Source organism: Ambystoma mexicanum, chromosome 6p (genome assembly GCF_040938575.1).
Source record: "Ambystoma mexicanum isolate Mex_15411 chromosome 6p, UKY_AmexF1_1, whole genome shotgun sequence".
Taxonomy (NCBI): domain Eukaryota; kingdom Metazoa; phylum Chordata; class Amphibia; order Caudata; family Ambystomatidae; genus Ambystoma; species Ambystoma mexicanum.
The window spans coordinates 658,211,292-658,228,131 of NC_090935.1; the positions used below are offsets into that span (position 1 = coordinate 658,211,292).

Here is a 16,840-nt window from a genome sequence, read left to right on the forward strand (position 1 = left end):
TTTTGCGACAACTCTTTGCTCTTATGCACAATATTACGAAGGATGTCCCAGCGGTGGTGGACTCTCTCAATGCTGAGAATGCCTTCGACTTGGTCGAGTGACCATTTATGTTTGAGGTTCTCTGCCGTTCTGGGTTGGGCAACCTTTGTATGCAGTGGATACGGCAACTCTACTCAGCCCCTAGGGATATGGTACTAATAAATAAAATCATATCCAGAACGTTGTCCAAGATGTTGTTGGATCCCAAATTACTGTATGCATTCAACAACGTGCACATAGTGCCCCCCAGAGAAGATTTGGACGTGGACCAAGAGTATTAGGATAAAACTAGCATGGGCAGGTAGATGGCCCAGAATAGCATAAGACACACTCACTACACGATATGACATGTTCCTCTATTATGTTGTGGAAAACAGGTGCAATATGCAACAAGGTACAGGGCCCCGACAGTTGAATTGCCTCATGTGGGAATAGAACAAGCCACAACATATCCAGACGACCTGCAGGCGGTATTGTGGTCCAAACGCCATGACCCTCGTAGAGAGATACAGTATGTTGGGCCTGGGATCAGTTAGCCCAGGTCATAGGGGAGGATCGTTTATACGCATCTGAATTCTGGATATATGGAGTATGCATGGTCACTGTCTCACAAAAAGCTATTTTGACTGAATTCTGAGCCCCGGGGGCATCCATACGCTACATGATTTGTTTGTTGACAGTAGATTCATCACACTAGAGCAACTTAAGAGTAAGGGGCACTGTACCGCTGTTACTACACTCATGTCCTATGGGTAGCCAATGAAGTTCCCTTCTGGCATCAGAAACATGATTCCGTCTAGACAGACCGTGAATGGTGCAAACTGCACAATTTTGAGAAACCTGAAGAGAATGAAGATTTGCTTGCGAGGGGTCAGCTAACAGACTACAGCAGTATTTCAGACTTGTGATTACTAGTGCAATGGCTAATAGAGAGCAATTGCGGACTGAGATGACTGGTATGGCTAAGAAGTTTTGTTGTGTAGCCGCACAAGGAGCGTTTTTGTGAGGCATGAGTTTTAATGGTAAGTTGGGCATCTAAAAAAAAAACACTGAGCATCTAAACACTCTTCGAAACTGTGATCGAGTTGCCATCGATGCTGAAGCTGCCATAAACTGGATCAGGTTTCGTCAGCCGCAGGCCTGAAGCCACGATCAGGAGATCTGTTTTGTCGCTATTTAGGACTAATGAGTTATTGGCCATCTACCCCTGAACTGCATCATACACTTTGCTGATTGCATCTTAATCCTGTGTATGATCACTAGTAAGCTTGAGGACGACCTGGGTGTCGGTATAGTTGGTATTGTCATGATCTCTGCTTCCAAAAGGTCAGGGTTTTCCCAACTCCCTTGGAAGCAGATCCATAACCCAGGTTCCGAGTGCCAACAAGTCCCAATTGGGACCTTTTGGACCCAGTCCTGGCACCAGTGGCACCAGGCTGATAAATATGCCCAGTCCCAGCGCTGGAAGCGCCGGGCTCATAATGCTTGGGTGGACTTACCTGCAGCAGACCATGCTGCTTACTTGCCTGCCAGTTGAGCCTCTGATCCTCTTCTGTTTGGAACTACTTTTCCTGTTGGGTGGGGCAGGAGCCACTCCCTAGATTTAGAACACTGGAACTCTTCTGGAAAGCAGGAACTCTTTTCTTATCTAGGCGTGGCTGTGGAAGGAGACACCTAAGCACTACAGGAGGCTATTTAAACCACACCCGATGGATGAATCTTGCTTTGCGTTATTCTGCATCCTCTGCAGCAGAACGCTCATTGTGTCTTCTGCATCTGATCCTGGGCCTAAGGAAAAAGGCTTACCATCCTGAATCCAGTCTTCAGCAACACCTATAAAGACAAGAAAGAACAGGTTAGCATTACGGTCTTCAGTGACAGGTCTTCACTTACTTGGTCCATCGGCTGTCACCAACGCCTCGCGCTGCATTCCGGCATCTGAAAGACAAAGGCTTACCTACTCTTCGTGCGCTCTGGAGGTCTTCACACTGCATTCCGGCATCTGAAAGACAAAAGCTTACCAACTCTTTGCACGCTCCGGAGGCCTTCGGCGCTGCATCCCGCATCTGAAAGACAAAACAAGGTGCGTTTAAAGACATTGGGGAACTTTAATACTCACGTGCCATTACTCCTTTCCACATCTAACCCAGTGGGTATTCCGGCACCCTGCAGCCGCTCCGAACTTGTACCTGCAAAATAAAAAGACAGTTAGAGCGCATCGTGAAGCAGGCAACAAGCGCTTACTTACGTGCTTCCAGGCGCTTCTATTCATCACACGGGCTCCATCTTCAACTCACTTCAGCTCGTCATCCGCCATCGCCGGAACCCTGCAAAACAAGAAACATCATTACTAAAGACTTTAAAGACATTAGAATTACTCGAAACTTACCGTTCGTGCAGTAAACGACGGACAGCAGTCCTCTGAAGTCAAGAGGCCTGCTCCCCTTATCCAGTGAAGAAACTGGTTACAGCACCCTGCCCCGAGGCAGATGGAGAGCACGGCGTTCACTTACCTAAGGTGAGAGCGTTAACCTTTGGGGTTCTACAGGAGAAGAGAAAGGGAAGAAGAGAGAGACATTCAATAACCCAGTTCCTTAATCCCATATTTTCTATCTGCAGACATCTTACCCTTCGAGTCAAACATACAGTGCACAGAGGTCCAGCCCAAAGAGCCAGCCGTGTGTTACACATCACCTTTGAAGATACGGTATACGCCCAGTCAAGACCGGCGCCTCTACGGGAATCAGGTGAGCGTTACAGGTATACTGTACACCCAGGTGGTCCAAGAGACTGAGAAGGGGCGTAATGTAAACATTAAAGAGCATTGGGGGAATACAAGATCCCTGTTGGACACAGCTTGTTTGTGTAAGAGGAAGGGAACTCGCCTTACCAACTGCCACTCTAGCAGTGCGAGGCTCCAGAAAGGAGGAGATCATTGAGCCGCAAGATCTGAGCAGTGTGCATATTCCCTTAGTCTGGTCACCAATAGAGAGTGATCAAAGACTGCCTAGAGATCCAAAAGCATCAGCAGGACAGGATGTCCTCTCCACTAAGGTGGATTTAAGATCCAACATAGCGGTTTCTGTCCCATGCTTAGCTCTGAAGCCTGACTGGCAACCCCCCAGGATACCATGTTCTTCAATATAGCCCTGAAGCTGTAGATACGCTACTTTGTCCATTATCTTGAGAAAAAAATGCACGTTTGTGATGGGCCAGTAATTTTTGACCACTGCCGGATCCAGATTATTTTTCTCAAGCAGTAGTGTAATTCAGGCCTCTTTGAGAGACAAGGGAACCGTGCCTCCGCTGAAGGAGAGAACGATAAGTCTAGCTATTCAGGGGACAAGTAGCTCGAGAGAATCTCTAACAATATTAACAGGCAGCTATCTCCCAGACAAGATGAAGGTTTCATGGCAAGAGTAATCTTATATTTCAGCCTGAGAGCAGTGGGTAAAGTTAAAGGTGGCAATGTTAGACTGGGACAAGTCGTCATCCTGGGAAGAAGGTGGTAGCAACCAGTGCCCAACAGAGCATTTGTGACGGTCCATAATGGTCTGCCTATGGCCACAGATTTTAGCAGAAAAGTCATGCATGGCCTGGCATGGCCTGGCACCATACAGAGTCTTTAGTGAGTGTCTGATTGACAATTGGTGGATCCTCAAATTCAGTAAGGATTTTAAACAGTTCACTTGATCTAGAACAAGATTTTACAATTCTGGTCCTAAAGTAGGCTGATTTAGCTTCGATGATAGCTGTTTTGAAATCTTTCACTGCCTGTTTGTATTGGCTGAGAAAAAGAGGAGAGGGGTTCTTACGTCAATCACCTTCTGGTAGCCTGGTCACAAGCAGAGTTGAAAGTTTGATGGGAGTGACGTTTTTAAAGTTTCTAGTTTTCGCTTCAATTCTGGGAGGGAGTACAAGCTGACGGGTACCGCTGGTAGCTGAGTATGTACGTTCACTAAGTAGTGATCAGACCATAGACACGGGAAGACTTGCATATCAGAGAGGGAGAGGCTATGTGTTATAGCACAATCAGTGAATGTCCCCCTGCATGTGTAGAACCTTTTACCCATTGTGAGTATCCGATGGTGTGGAGGGCCTTAATTTGGGAGGAGGTGTAGAGGGCCTTAATTTGGGAGGAGGATTGTCTAGCTGATGGATTGCCTATATGATGGGTCTTTAGCCCATAGGTTCAAATCTCCAAGAATGATTAAAGGAGTTTTGGCCTTGGTAATGAAATTAAGAAGTTTCTGAAATTGTTCCCCGAAATGAGGCATATCCTTAAGTGGTCTTTAAATGGGCAGGACACTCGGGGATACATTAGCATTGATTCTTATTTTTACAAGAAGTTTTTCACAATCCTTTGGACGAGGATATGCTATGATCAGTCATTTATAACGTGCCTGTACACATGTGTTTCTAGGTGGGACAAAACAAGGGCGGGTACGGAGGGTTGACAAGACAAACAATCTTACTAGGCTTTGTGTCATCCAGATTGTGCAAGTGCGTTAGAGCAAGGACCGGGGGAAGTGGATTGGAGAAGTGCAGGGAAAGTGCGATCAGGGCAGCATTGCTCTGTGTAAGTGCAGCCAGGACAGGGCAGCTTTGGGTAAGTGCAAGGAAGCGGGGGACAGTAGGGGTTACAGTTATAGCACCAAGTGCGCGACAGGCCCAGAAGCATTACGGGGGAGACTAGTCATAGAGGACCCTGGTACCCAGAGAGACTCTGAGGGTATCCAAGAAACCAGTCAGTCTAGAGATAGGTCAGCGGGGGAGGGAGAGAAAGAGGAGAAAAGGAAAAACTCGAGCTGCTTCCGGAACTTCGGGTGGTCCGGCTCAAGTTTGAAAGGTGCAGGGAGGCCATTCCAGAGAGAGGCATCTGCAGAAGAAAGTGATCTGCTCCATACTCTCTGCCTGGAGAAGCATCTGACCCTCAGAGTTGGAGGTAGCAGAGCAAAGGAATCGAAAAGGAAGTTATTTAGGAAGAGAGCGTTAGATGTAGGGCGGACCCCGTCTCCAGAAAGCCTTGTGGATGATGCAGAGTGTCTTGAACTTTATCGTTGCCACCGCTGGCAGCCAGTGGAGAGATTTCAGGGCTGGACAGATACGGTCCCTGGGCTTGAGGCCAAGGATAAGTCTTGCAGTCCTGTTCTGGAATAGATGCAGAGGGCAGAGAGTAGAGGAAGGCAGATTGCGAAAGAGGCTGTTACAGTAGTCCAACCTAGGGAGAACTAGGGCTCTGGAGACAATGAGCTTCTGGGGGAAAAGTAAGAAAGGGAAGAGTACCTATGAGGAGGTGCAGCTGGTAATGGGCCTTCTTGGAAAGGTATAATGTGAGAAAAGAGTGGAGGTCGAAGATAACCCCAGGGTTTTTGGCCTCAAAGGAAGGTTTCCCTATTTAAAGAGACATATGCATCTTCTAGTTGGAAATAATGAATGGTATCGTCGTCATCTTCCCAGTCTTTACCTTGTATGTCCTTCATGGTTTCTGATATTCCCAAGTAATGTAATGCAATGTAATGTAATATGGCATTAGTACAGCACCTATTCCCAATGGTATGGCCTCAAAGCGCTGGAGGGTCGTCACAACAGTTGCAGATTTGGAGGAGGCAGGGAAGAGTCTAACAGAGGGAGAGAAGTTAAACACCTCAGAGAGAAGGGCAAGTGTTTGAGGCTAAGACTTTGGCCACTTTTGGTGTGAAAGTTTCGATAGAGGTGCATGATGGGTTGACACTGCGAAGAATGGGTGCTAATTCAAAAGAAGTGGGGAGCAGAAGTTGAGAGTAGAAGAGGTAGGAGGGAGGTGGTGGACATGAGGATTGGGCAGGGAGGGAGAGGAGTGTGTCAGAGTGTCACAAATGTAAGAAATCTGAGTTGAAAATTAGTGAGGTCATTAGGAGAAAGGGAGGAGGCAATTAATATTGGCTTAGGAGGTGTGAATACACATTGGAGGGTAGATGAAAGTTTGTGGGTGTGATTGCAAAGGGAGGAGATTAGGCTTGTGAAGGAGGAGGATTTGGCAGATTACAGTGCAGAGGTGGGGGGCAGAAAGGGAGTTTTTGATGACCAGGAGTAGGGTAGGCGTCTGTAATTTATGCCAGTGTTGTAGGTCACAGCACGTTTGTTTTGAGAGTCTGAATTTCAGAGGTGATCCAAGTAAGGGAAGGTTTGAATGTGCAAGCAGGATAGTGTTGGTCAAATAGAGTCATACGTGCATAGTGAAAGTAAGAGAAAACATGGCCAATGAAGAGGCACGAATAGGGGAAAGAGAGGAGAGCGGCCCTCCCATCATCAAGGTTAGTGGCAAGATAGTCTTGCCTGAATTTCCTCTTAGTCATTGAAGAGGGAAGATGAGGCGTAGAAGGTGGAGGGACCAAGGTGTTAAAGTAAACAATGGAGTTATCAGAGAGAGAGGGGTCAATGAGCTGTCATAGGAGTAGAGCAAATTAAGAGGGAAAGACAGGTCAGAAGAGTTGCCACCAGAGTGGGTAGCCTTGTCAAAGAGGGAGCTGCCATTAAGTTCAAAACAGGTGGCTGCAGAGGGCATAGGAAGGTCACAAGCAACATCACAACAAAAGGGACATCGGTAGGAAGTGACTCCAGGGGAAGGATTAGATGAGAAGTTGATACGACCAGAGTCGACAGAGCCAGGACAGTGAGAGAGGTAGGAGGGAGGAGTTTAATACTGCTATATTCCAAAGAGGATGAGTTGATGTCAGACGAAGGTAGAGGGATAGTGTTGAGGGCCGTATTGATAGGGAGATGCAGGTTTCTGTGATAGCAAGAGTGAGTAGGAAGAGGAATGGAGCGAAGTCAAAATGTATGATGAAGGGTAGAAGAAACAGGCGAGTATGACAATGACGAAAGGGTGCAGCCCAAGAGAGAGAGACGGTAGGTAGGTAAGCGGAAAGAGAAGGGGTGGACAGTATTGGAGAATCTAAACTCCAATTCTTTTCATGCCGACAGAAGTCTTTGTGAACACGTTTAAAGATTAACTCAGTCTTAGCACTTGAATCAATAGTGTTCATTCATAAAATATTTGATGTGAGCAAAAGTGGTCATCGTGGATGAACAATCTTCAGGTGTTTTAGATGCTACCAATATGCCATCAACATTGGCTTCCATTCTTTTTGAGGATCAGAAATGGTAAAAGTTTGTTTCTTCCCCTAAGCCACATAAGGAGGAACTGCTTCTACCACTGCTCGTGAGATTAAAACAGCTTCCAAGGCTTGTTATGAAGGAGGAGGATAGAGTCATTATTTTACAACCGAAGATATGGTTGCAAGCATTTCAAAATTAAATTGTAAGATACAACTGAGTTCTATTATTTCCATGAGCCACCCAAGATCTTCACCAATTGCAGTAAGAAGAGACCAATCTTCTTTCAACAAGGGAGCAGCATTGATCAGATAATTTCTGACAGAGTTGCTTTAAGTCAGGTTGCTCTAACTTGTTTCTATGCCAATGTGCTCCTTTTGGTAAAGGTCTGATTTGCCTCTGCTAAGAAAATCAATAGCTTCCATCCTGAGAAGCAATAACCCCTCACAATAAAGCAAAGATCCCTTAACAGGAGGAAATAACACACTTAAGATGATTTAATTTCTCGTTTTAAAATTCAGCCTAAAGACAGGCAGTTTCACAGGAAACCAAAATGACATTTTATTTTGTAGAGAAAAATAATGAATGGCAAGGCTTAAATGAAAGATCTCACAACGGCCCAACAATACTTGTCCCAGAGGGTAATGATAAAATAGACAGAAATTCAAGAAGCGCACAACTAGAACACACCAAATAAAGTGTGTGAAACAGGACCATAAAAAGCTAGATCTCACTTGAGGCATTTAATATGGTAGTCTTTTTTATATTGGACAGAACATTATTAAGACTACAAATTCCCAAAGGTACGGAAATATTTTAGAGTTGATATGGTTTTGGTTGGTTAAAACAGAGTTTGAAAATCAGCAAAGTGTTGCTGGCATAACTGAAGAATTGCATTCCATAATTTTGGATTATCATCATTAATTAAATATACATGCTAAAGAGGATTTGCAATGGGTATGGCCCACGTGGTACTCCACAAGTGTGGGATACAAAGCATGATCTATGGAAGTACAGCGACAGCAGTATGACTTGTCAACCCCCAACTGATTTAATGTTTACAGGAGAATCTTGTGGTTAACAGTATCAAACATGTCCAAGAGAACAGAAGGACAAGAACTGTTGTGTTGCCCCTATCAACCGAGGATCTTAAACCACGGACACTACTCCTCCTGCTGGTCCCGTCATGCTCCTTTATCCACTATGATGTCCCCTTGCCCTCTGTTTATTCAATTAGGGGGGTGTACACATGCCCCCAAACGCCATCCATGCATTAGTTTTGCCTGCATGAGACAACCTCCTCCACCCTTAGCCTACCCCCTGTATTGTTCTTATATGAATTTTCTGCACTTTGGCCTTCCTCTACCCAGTGACTCCCTATGACGACCCAGAACGGAACACACTGTGCATGACAAAGGAAGCTGTGGGTACTTGGCTAGTCTCCCAGCCCTGGCTTTCTCTGAACTGACATCAGCAGATAGGTATTCATTGAGTTGAGAGTGAAAATTTGAAAGACGGTTGTGACCTGAGTTAGAATGGGATTTCCTCCAGTTACAGTCTGCCCATCAGAGAGAAACGTAGAGAGCAAAGTTAGGCGGGAGAGCCATGGTTGTGGAGTTTTACGAGAAGGTGTAAAGGAAAAGAGTGAATAAAAAGTACAGAGCGAGGATGTAATAGAAGAGTTAGGAGAAGTTAGAGGTGTATCAGTAGAAAAAGAAGGCAGAGATGGTACATGAGAAGACAGGCTAGAGGGAAAAGCCTGAGAGTCAAAATGCTTAAGATCAAAGTGAGTGACAGACAAAGAAGAAAGATGGGTAGGGAAAAGGGGGAGAAGAAGTAATGAAGAAGAAGGTCAGACGATCAGAGGATTTGAAGGGGGAAACAAGAACAGGAGAGAGAGGTAGTGGGGGAAATTAAGTCAAAGGTGGAACCAGTAATGTGAGTAGGAGGGGAGGAAAAAAAAAAGAGTAAGATTGTATGAGTTAAAAAGACAAAGGCGCACACATTGAATATATAGTGAAGCGATGGAGATTAATGTCCCCTAGGAGAAAGAAAGCAGAAGTAGAGTGTGGGATACTAGAGCAAAGAGTACCCAGATCATCGGAGGAAAGAAGCCCAGAGGGGGTGATATATAATGAGAAAAGAAACAGGGTAAAGATTTGAAAAAGCAGCGTAATAATATAGAAAAGAGGACAATGTAAAGGGTTAGTGGAAGGCAGAGGAATAAATGAGTGATAAAGAATAGCTGTACCACCACCCATTTCATCTGGGTGGAGGAGTGTGAAAAAGTCATAAAGGAGGAAAAGAAAGAAGCAGGAGTAACAGTGTCAGAAAAAGAAAGCCAGGTTTCTGAACTACAAAGAAAGTGAGCTGCTTAAGTACATGTGCTACATGGCTGGGCAACTCCCACAACCCAAACCCAGGTAAGAGCTTTTCTAGGCCTCACTAGGTATTACAGGAATTGCATGGCAGAGTATGGAAACATAGGTGCTACTCTGACTACACTCATCACTCAGAAGAAGCCTAAAATTCTTCAGTGGACTGTGAGAAGGCCTTTCATGGTATGAAGGGTTCCCTTTGCCAGGCCCCTATTCTAAGGGCACGCGACTACCAGAGACCTTTCATAGTACAAACTGATGCCTCCGACATTGGAATAGGAGCAGTCTGCTCTCAACTAGATGATAAATGCAGGGAACAGCCTACCTGTTTAAGAGCAGTCAGCTTAAGGACAGGGAGTTAAGGAGGGCCATAGTGGAAAAATATTGTTCTGCCATTGTGTGGGCTCTAAGGAAGCAGAGACCCTACCTTTTTTGGGCTGATTTTACCACACAAACTGAACATAAACCCATAGGATTGCAAAGCTTTGACTTCACTATAGCATAGGGCAGGTCCTCAACATAGCAATGCTGATGGGCTGTCTAGGATTTATAACCAACTGGAACAGGAATCCCATTCAGGGGTAGATTATATCCCTCTGTCCCTAGTCTTGGGTGCGGGTTGGGGGTGCTTGGGGGTATCGACTGGGTTGGGCATGTTTTAAGAAAGATTTTCTTTTTGCTGCTTTTCTCCCATAGACATCTATGGGACACCCTTTCTTTTGCTTGTATGGACCCATGTCCTGACTTTTTTGAGGCAAGTAAAGCCTTCTTCATTACTTCCCATGTATTTTTGTAGATTTCTATGGGGAAACTGATCAATTCATGAGACTATCAGTACTGACAGAGTATGGGCTTCATTACACGTTTGCAGGTCCGGAAACAAGGGTGCCGGCACCCTTGTTTCCAGATCATCAAACTGCGTGTCTGCTTGCCGTGGCGCAGCGGCCATGGTAGGCAGACTCCTCACCGAAGCGCTGGCACTGTTAACTATCGGACTCTATGGGAATGGGGACTTACATTTTACCAGCGCCTGACTTGCCCGGGCGCCGGAGTTGTAATCTCCCGCTGGCACCAGGAAGTCAGGAGCTGGTAAAATATTACGAGACCAACATTAACCCGCCAGTAGCGCCGGCAGGGTTACCACCGGACTCGTAATGAGGCCCTATTTCTCTCTTAGTGAATTTCTTGTATTGTTAAAATTGCACACATGAACCTTAAGGAGGAAATACTTACAGTAATGTTCTTTCTATGGATTCTTCTCCCGGAGATTCCTCATCAGATAGATATCCCTTCTAGCAGGGGCGTTTGGCTGTGGGCTAGTGGACCTCGACTCGGCCATCGATCCGCATTGACTCAATGCTCATTCGTCGGCTACGGACGGGAGTCGGTCGTTGTGCATATACTGCATCAATTACACCTCTGTACCTCAGTTCCACACTTTTTTCCCCTGAGCTCAGCCACTGCAGAGAAAAGCTAGCGAGAAAAATATGGCCAAACAGTCAAAAGAGGACAGAAATTAAAATCACAACTGCGATTTTCTCTTATTTTTTGTAAAAAATAGAGACCGCAGGAAGCAGGCGGTACTGAACCAAGAAAGGGACAAAAGGCCCTAGCACCATCATTAAAGCCACTGATTGTAGACGCTTTCATAGGCAAGTAATTTCTCCTTCAATGGATTGCCTTTCTCCCGCAGATTCCTCAGAGATTCCCAAAGATTGGAGGCGGGATGTAAGCTTTCACAGCAGAAGATTCTGTAATACCACACTTCCAAAGCGAGCATCAGCCCAACAGTAGACATCCAGGATGTAATATTGTGTAAATGTGTGAAGAGAAAACCAGGGCACAGCCGACAAATGTCTTTAACTGGTACTATGCAGCACCATAGAGGTAGAAACCCCTCTGGTGGAGAGGGCCCTGGTGCCCAGAGACAACTCAATCCCTGCATTGGGATAGCACTCATAGATGCACAACATGATCCACCGTGAAATTGTTTGCTCAGAGACTGCCAGACCCTTTCTGAACTCCGCTGTCCTGGCTACATAAAAGCTCAATGCCCTCTTCGGGTCCAGCCTGTGAAAGCGCTCCTCCTTAGAGGGGTGCAGTGGTGGATAAAACACAGGGAGATCAATTACCTGGTACAAGTGGAATTCAGACACCGCGGTAAGCAAGAACCTGGGGCTCACCTTCAGAGACCTTCTTGTGAAAGAATCGAAGAAAAGGGGGCTTACAGGCAAGGGCTTGCAGCTGGCTGACCCCGCCTGGCCAAAGTGATGGCCACCAAGAAAATGATTTTCAGAGTTAGTAACCGCAGAGAACAAGGATGTAAGGGCTCAAACAGAGACGCCATTAGAAATAGAAGGACCAGATTCATGTCCCAATCTGAAACGAAAAAGGGAGTAGGCAGAAACTTATTCCCAAAGCTCTTCGGGAATTGGTCCATAACCATGATCGTGAAGAAAGACCCTTGATCCAGAGACCTTTTGAACACAGACAAAGCAGACAAGTATACTTTGACTGTGGTGGCCTGAAGGCCCAGAGAGGACAGTGACAAAAGGATCTCCATCACTGTAGTGGTGGGGTAAGAGATGGGGTCAAGCTCGCGTTTCCTGCACGATGCCTCCAATCTTCTCCACCTGCACGCATACATCGATCTTGTTGACGGTCTGCGTGCAGCCAGCAGCACCTCCTCAAGTACCTCCTCAGAGGCGTCCCAACCATCATACCTCATCCTCTCAAGAGCCACACATGTAGGTTGAGGGATTCAGGTGAAGTATCCAACCTTCCAATAGGAGATCCTGTCGAAGAGGCAACTGGAGAGGTGGGCAGATGGTCAAGTCCAGGAGATTGAGTACCAAGTCCTCCTTGTACAATCCGTGGCAATCAAGATTAGAGTTGCTGGAAGCCTCCTCAACCTCCTGAGAACCCACAGGATGATGAGAATCAGAGGGAATGTATAGTGGAGGGGGGGGGAAGATCCAGTCCACTAGAAATGCATCCCCAAGCATGCCGTTTGCTGGGAATTCCCTAGAGCAAAACTGTCTGCACCTCCTGTTGTACTCTGTGGCAAACAGATCCACCGCTGGGGTACCCCGGAGACAGAAGACCTCCTCTAGGACATCCTGGCACACCTTCCACTGGTGTGAGACCATGCTCTGCCTGCTCCAAGCTTCCGCCAAACCGTTCTCTGTCCCCTTCAGATGAACTGCCGAGACTTGGTTCTCAAATAGCCAGAACCACAGCTGCATCGCTTCCCTGGACAGGGGAAGGGAACGCACGCCCCCCCCCCCCCCCCTGCTTATTCAGGTAGTGCATGGCCACCATATAGTCAGTCCGTTTCAGGACTTGCATCCACTTAATCGAAGGTGCAAACACTTTCGGGGCTAACCTGATGGCTTGCAACTTCAGCCTGTTCATGTGCCAGTTGGCCTCCATCGCTGACCAAAGGCCGGTCACCTTCAAGTCCTCTCAGTGAGTGCCCCAATCCCATCAAGGACGCATACATAACCACTTGGGCCTTAGGGTTCCCCGGCTAGCATGTTGCTGCTGCTGGCCCACCAATAAAGGACGTCAACCAACGTCCCTCAAAGTGCTGAAGTACTGGGACCTCTGACCTCGCAGGAGCCATTGCAAACATCACATCCGCAGTCTGGCCTCTGGCACTAGCAAAATGCAGGAGACCATGAGACCTAAAAGATGGAGGCAGGAAGCCGCTGCTAAATTGGAGTGGCTCCTGAAAAGTTGGACCTTCTGTGCAACACTGGCGACTCTCTCCTTGGGAGGAAAAGCCTTCCCCACCGGAGAGCCTAAGACTGCTCCAATGAACTGGAGACTTTGTGCTGGTGTTGTGCAGCAATTACGCAAGTTCAGGGAGAAGCCCAACCTGTGAAGTAGTGAGCCGGTGCCTCCAAGATGGGACACAATCTGCTCTGCTGACCTCCCTCAGATCAGCCAGTCATCCAGGTACAGAAACATTCGGACGCATGATCTCCTGAGGTTAGCCGCAACTACTGTCATGAGCTTGGTGAAAACCCTTAGTGCGACGGTCAACCCAAAGGGGAGCCCCTTAAACAGGTAGTGCTTGTACCCTATGAGGAATCTCCAGAAACTTCCTGTGCTTCTGGTGGGTCGGCACATGAAAGTATGCGTCCTGAAGATCTATGGACACTAGCCAGTCTTGCAACCCGAGAGCGTGGAGAATCGCTCTCAACATCACCATCTTGAATTTGTCCTTCCTCAGAAACATGTTCAAAGCCTTGAGGTCCAAAATGGGACAGAGACCTCCCCCTTCTTGGGTACCAGGAAATCCCGGGAATACCAGTCCGGCCCTCTCTGCCCGGGCGGTACCTCTACCATGGCACTCTTCAACAGCAGGGCTCGCAGCTTTTCCTGGAGCTCTCTGGATCCAGTTGGCAAGGAGGAGGTGGTGGCCTGTCTGGAGGCCTTTTTTAAGAAAGGCAGAGAGTAGCCCGACCGCAAGAGCTGAAGCGATCGGGCACTGGAGGTAATCTCCCGCCATTAGGCCCAAATCTCAGTAAACCGTACTCCAATCAAGGAATCGTGGGCGGAGAAATCAATGCGGCTTTGAAGGCAGAACCGCCGCAGCTGGCCCTTTCTGCTGGACTCTAGAGGCCCCGCTGCCCCTTCCGGAGCATGTGCAACGCTTCTGTTTCTGCCTGGCTTGCGGGAGCTGAGCCTTCCTGCCCTAGGTGTTACTCACCAGTCAGGGAGCACGAAAGACAGCGAGCCAGGACTATAAGAACAGAAGGAGATTAGATGCTGACCCAAGTATGCTATACGTATGGGATACACATGTATAGAGTTACTCTGTATGTTTTACCACTGGCGGGAGCAGGGATGTCGAAAATGTACAGGAAGGAATACAACGAAAGTGTAAAACAGAAAATAGGAAGGTTAGTAAGGGCACTAAACTAGGGCGGCACGAGGAGCGTACTAGGTACGGGAGGGTGCAATAGCAGCAAAGTGTCCCTGTGTGCACTTTTAGATGTGAAGATATGCAATCCAAAAGAGAACAGTCCGTTTTGCAGCAAATGGAGGGGGTGGCCAAGAGGGTTCAGAACCCACAAGTCAGCAATAAGCGATTGGTACTATGGCAGTCTTACCAGAGGGGTAGGAGTCGTCAATCAGGTCCAAGATGCAGGTGGCATGCAGGAATAAAGGCAGCAGGAGGAATGCAGATTAAGGCAGTAGGAGAAATGCAGATGTAAGGCAGCAGGAGAAATGCAGTCTTTTTGGCAGGTTGCGCGGTTCGACACTCAGGACGGACAGCAGAGTTAGCAAATCAGTGAAAAGACAGTCCTTTCCGCAGGCAAGGAGGTCTGGTACACAGGCGGGCAGCGAACGTAACAAAACTGATTTAAAGCAGTCCTTAGGCAGGCAACGTCTTAATAAGTACATAATAAACAAACGTGGTTTGGTTCACAGGCGGGCAGCGAACATAGCAAAACTAATCCACAACAGTCCATTGGCAGGCAGAGTGGTCTTCTACACTGGCAGTTAGCAGTTATGGAGAAAGATCAAAAAGGAAGTCCGTATTAACAAAGCAGGGTCTGGTACATAGGAGAATAGCAGAAAGTTTAGGCACAGAAGATGTGACTTCAAAAGATGCCGGCTGCAACGGCAATCAGAAGAAGCGACCTGCAAGCTGCTGCGGGTTAAATCCCCAGGTGGTGGGAGGGCGGAACCATCTGAAGGCAAGGCGCCATCCCCTTAGCTTTGAACTACTCTTGGAAGTCAGGTTTTCTGGGTAATGTAGTCTGAATCCATTACCATAGGCACTGCTGCAGCTATCTTCCAGGGCAGCTGCCACTGGGAATAGAATGGAGCTGTAAAGCGCTGCACACCCCTAGGGAGAGCTATAACTCTCTTGACAGTCCTATTTGATGTTGTTGGCCAATTCCAACTGCCCCTACTGGTAGGAAGGGCAAGAGAGGTATGTGGCGGAGGCCGAGGCGGACGCCTAGGTGTAACACTAGGGGACATAGCGCCTGTAGCCTCTACCCCTTCTTGAGAACATAAAGGCAGGCTTGGCTGGCTGTTGCACATCGAGGCCGAGTGACTTCGCGGCAAGCTTTGACTCTGAACTTCTCCAAAGAGTTGCCGGCCTTTGGGCCGAAGACATTCTCACCATCAAAAGCAATGTCGAGAAGCCCTTTCTGGACATTGGGTGAGAACTCAGGTAAGCCTTTCTCCTGAGAACCGTGGCCAAACCCATTGATCGTCCAACACAGTCTGCCACTTCCAGGCCCATCTGCAAAGACTTTCTGGCCATGTTCTGTGACAGGACCCTCATCGTCGATGCCCGTCAGGTCATAACCTACCACTGGCTGGAGCATTTCACCCTACGGTATTTATCACCCTATCAACTAAAGCCCTTAATTTAGCATTGATATTGGCTTGTAGCATTTCGACGTCCAGCTCGCTGGCATCAAGCATTCACTCAGCCAAAGCTATGAGGACCACTTGGTCGAGTACCACCAGCCTCAGAGTATATGGGGCCGACATCGCCCTGATGGTGATAGTCATTGGTGTCGAAGATGCCCACCATGGAGCAGGAAACTAATCGGGCCTGCATTTTGGTGCGAAAGGCCAGTCAACGGTTTGGAGGTTGTCACTGACAAGGTCTTGGGCGCCGAGGGGTTAAGCATCGGACCCAAAGGCTATGCCGACGCCATCATAACTGGTTTTGCTCTGGACCAGAGTCACCGGGCACTACTGAAGCTACGCAGGCCTGCTGTAGAGGGGCTCACCCGCACCCAAAGCAGCCTTCTTAAACATCTCCAACATTTAGGACTTTAAGTCCTCCCATTCATCTCTGGACGCTGGCCCTGCTGGCGACTTACCACATTCGAAATCATATATTGCCAGTCTTATTGATGAGGGTAACACAGCACTGCTACTGCTATTAGATCCATCTGCCGCTTTTGATCTTGTTGATCATCAACTTTTGGGGGATAGACTATCCACAGTAGGCAGATGCTCCCCTGCTGCAACAGCATGGTTTAGATCTTTCCTGTCAACGCCTGACACAGGACTCTGCTTTCCTGTTTCACAACGGCTCCTCGGTTGAGTATGCCAGGCCTCCAGAGACTGACTGGCATTCTTCGGCTCTTTAAAAACCATGGGCTCCGCAGCTCGTCTCGGGTCCTCCTCTCCAAGGCGTGGTCACGTCAATGTCCTTCCCTGGCATAGGATACGCTCTGCTTCTTCATATTCTTCCACTCGTCCCAGTTAAGGGAGGGAAGAGGAGTTTGCATCCATCGTACTAAGATATTTACAAATGCATAGGATCTGACATTACAAATCTA

General features: G+C 47.5%; 1 protein-coding gene across 3 annotated transcripts in view; it reads right to left on the minus strand.

The window, feature by feature from the left end:
• LOC138511696 (general transcription factor IIH subunit 2) overlaps positions 1-16,840 on the minus strand; it is a 1,250,606-nt gene that overhangs the window by 345,273 nt on the left and 888,493 nt on the right. The window lies entirely within an intron of this gene.